This window comes from Silene latifolia, chromosome 8 (assembly GCF_048544455.1).
Source record: "Silene latifolia isolate original U9 population chromosome 8, ASM4854445v1, whole genome shotgun sequence".
Lineage (NCBI taxonomy): Eukaryota > Viridiplantae > Streptophyta > Magnoliopsida > Caryophyllales > Caryophyllaceae > Silene > Silene latifolia.
The window spans coordinates 86,654,508-86,658,302 of NC_133533.1; the positions used below are offsets into that span (position 1 = coordinate 86,654,508).

Below are 3,795 nucleotides of genomic sequence, written 5' to 3' on the forward strand. Positions count from 1 at the left end.
GATTTTCTCATAATAAGTCTAGTATTTTCGTGTCACGATAGTATCAATATAAAAAAATAGTTACAAAAATTATTTAGTTGTCTAAACTTAGTAAATTGATGATTGGTACAGATGGAGTATTTCGTATACTTCGTATCATATTTCACTATTCATGATTAAAAATATGTACCTACCTAGTAGTTTTTAAATATGTTTAGTTAAGTGTTCAACTAAAGCTCCTAATGACTCTCAGATTTTAGTAGAAGTATAAGCACACATTGATTCTATTTTTTTACTTAAATTTTAGGTATCAATGAATTTAGTTAAGTGCTTTACTGAATCTCCTAATGACCTTAGATTCTACGTTAATTTTATTTTTTTACTTAAATAAATTTTAAGTATCAACGAATGACTCGGTGCATGCTAAATTGAGTTTCGAAACCAATCAGACTTCTTGCACTAATACTATGGAGTAGGAGCTGTTAAGATTTTATATAACACTATAATACGGATTATTATGGAGTAGGAGCTGTTAAGATTTTATATAACACTATAATACGGATTATTATGGAGTAAGAGCTCTTAAGATTTAATATAACACTAATAAAGCTACTCTATAAGAATGCAAATTACAAAGCATACTAATTCCCTTCTTATTTAAATTTATGGCACATGAATATCTCAAAAGTGTTGACAATGGAATCAACAACATCGACAACATCCTCCATAACACGGTGCTAGGCAAACTGTATCAAGAGAGTAGAAGATATCGTCAAATTGTGAATAAGAGATTAGCTTCCATTATAGTAGTATAAATTGTATATGAAAAATCTTCAAGAGTATTGTACGGAAATAGAATTTTACTCATATAGTTAAGCACATAAACCAATCTAATTTAAAACCAATACATTCACTGATTATAAGAGGTAGTTCTGTAACACTATATTTGTTGGTTCAACAAAAAAACACGTACTCAGTAACACTATATTTTTGACACAGTTTTTTTTATATTATGGTATAGTCTTAGAGTCTTAGAAGACGTACTCGTTAATTAGCACTATTTCTAGGGTCAAGGGAGAAGTAGTTCGTACCATACATGTCATATCTTTTTCTCTCTACTGCTGGTGCTTTTCTGTCAATATGGATCAAGTTCCAAGCTTTCTCAAGCTGCCGCTGATCAAATAACGAACACGGTAAAAACGCAATTATCATGCCTACATCGTTAAGATCACAAATAATACAACAATAATAATAGTAACAATTATACAATAAAATCGAGCATAAAAATTATATAATTCAAATAGTGTATGCAGCAAGGGATAAAGGGTTGAAGGATTAACAATTTTATGATCATATAAAGTCATAAGAAAGAACCAATTTAGATCTTATAATTATTCAACAGAATTCTTATTTGGAGTTGTGATTGGAATCTACTCATTCAATAAATCAATAGTACCACAGGAAGAAAGCACTAACCTAAAAAAAAAGAAACATGTGATAGAAATAAAACTAACACTGGTTAATTCTCCAGATTGATTAATATGGATCCAAAGTTAGTGTGGAAGACATTATGTACCTGCACATTAAACCTAACGTCAATGAAATAATCAATACCCATATACAAAATCAAAAAAAATATTGCAAAACAAATAATAGAAGCGTATAACAAATAGTCTGAAAAAAAAAAGATGATGTGTGAATCAATATATATGATTTTCCTTATATATATCCAGTTAAAGATCAAGGAGTTTTAGTCAGTGAGAAATATAACCTGGGACATAGTCATATTTGAGTCAATTTTGACGTTTGTTGTTTTACAAACTTTATCTTTTAGTTTTACTTGAATTTTAATTTGTTTATTAAATTATCTCCTAAAATCTTGTCCCCACATTAAAGGGGAAGAAAACTTTGAATAAGAGGGAGTATTATATAACTATATAAGAACGCAAAGAGAAAACTATATTCCTTATATTTGCCCGTTTTAAACTTAAGATAAATAATCAATCAATCAATCAATATATATACTTAAAAAATGAACTTTTTGAGCGATTTCATTGGCTACTCAAAAAAGGGACTTTTTGAGCGATTTTATTGGGTACTTTAAAAAGTCTTAAAATAAGAAAAAACTTTAGATAATTACTGATTATATTAATTAAAGCTTATGGATTTAGTTTTTAATGGAAATAGTTAATTAATTAAATAAATAAATAACTGAATGCTATTAATTAAACCATTGAAATTGATTCTGGGACTATTACGATGAATAGCCATCTCTACGTGATAATTTGAGAACCATTGGAATTCTAGAGGCCATTCTACGAACACTACTAATCTTATACTCCCCATATTTACTGTATTCTTCCCCTTTCCGTTTTGCACTAGGAATAAGAAACCGATTTTGGACCACACAAACACATTATCCCACATATAATTTAATTTGGACTACACAAATCAACCCAAAAAAGGAAATAGGGAAGAAAACCCGAATAATCTGAATAAGAAAATAGGGAAGAAAATGGTGAATAGGAGGGAGTACGAAGTAATGGTGACTTGGGCAGCGTTCTCCTAATGGGAAGTTGGGAACAACTAAAATCTTATGAAGTCCTATTAAAGCAAACTAGCCAACACTATATAGGTATATACGTTTCCAAAAGCTCTCTCTTCTCTCTCCCTTTTCCTCCCCCGTTAAGAAACCCTAGATCTACTACCGCTGTCATCCTCCTGACCTCCCTTTCGCACCTCTGGCGCCGCCGGAGATTCTGCTTATCTCCGACGGCCTCAAACGCTTGACTGAAGTTTGTTTCCCTCCTCTTTCCGTTTTCGACCCACCTTTCTTCAGCCTCTATTTGTTTAGATGCTCGGAGCTTTGGTTTATGGTGTTTCCGTCGTTATCAAGCTTCTTGCATCTTTCTTTGACTGCCTAGTTTCAACATGACGGTTCGTTTTCGTCTTTATCTGTTTTTTGAAGGGTTTATGTATTTTGTTTTGTGTCTGGTTTCTTCCAAGGGTTCCGTTTCCGATTTCAGCTTGTACCTCTGCTTTTTAAGTCCTAAAGCTTGATTTCTCTGGTTTGAGCTATATTCTGATGAATCATTTTCGGGGTTTTGAGTTCCTGCTGATTTTGATTCAGAATTGATTTGTGGTTTCTGCGTTTCAGCTGTTTCACAGTGCTTTAGTTCACTCAAATCACAACACAAATCTTTGTCTTAAATGGTTTATTTCTGGTTGTTAAATTTGATCTTTATTTCAGTTTTTACATATCGTCTGTTGATTACATCCGTTTCGTTTCGTCATCCAAGGGTTTGTTGTCTTGAAGGGGCTTGTGTGTTCCGAGTATGTCGTGCTCCAGTGTTTGGTTTGTGGTGGGTTCCAACTCCTTCTGGGAGTTTGGCTGTAGCTACATCTTTTTTCGGAACTCATCTCTTTCTTGGTTTCCTTCTTATGTAGGGCAGTCCTGTTTCTTAGAGGTTGTCGGGGCTGTTGTTGGAGGTGGTGTCTTTTCTGTATGTTTCACTTTGGCCGAGTGTTTGTCGGAGGTCGTGTGATTGGGTTGGTGTTGTTTGGATGGTTGGTTGTAGTAGCTTTCACTCTTCGCTTTTACCTTCTTTCACCTACTTTGCTTACGTTTTCGTAGTTGGTTTTTAAGAGTTTACCTTAGTTTACCTCTGTAGTTAAAATATGTCGTCCTTTTCCACTACCGAGTTTTTTGAGTACTTCGTCCTTATTTATGGTAATGAGAAGTTGTCGGATGAGGAAATTGAATTTTTGAAGGTCCTTAACCAGTTGAACTTTTCATCTTCTTCTCAAATTCAAGCT

The 3,795-nt window shown here is 33.1% G+C and overlaps 1 long non-coding RNA gene across 1 annotated transcript; it reads right to left on the minus strand.

The window, feature by feature from the left end:
* Positions 1-630: 630 nt before the first annotated feature.
* LOC141594451 (uncharacterized) lies at positions 631-1,644 on the minus strand. The gene is made up of 3 exons (XR_012522210.1): positions 1,494-1,644; positions 1,071-1,152; positions 631-725 (listed from the first exon to the last, which is right to left on the minus strand). It is a non-coding gene; the product is annotated as an uncharacterized LOC141594451 (long non-coding RNA).
* Between the last annotated feature and the right edge of the window lie 2,151 nt (positions 1,645-3,795).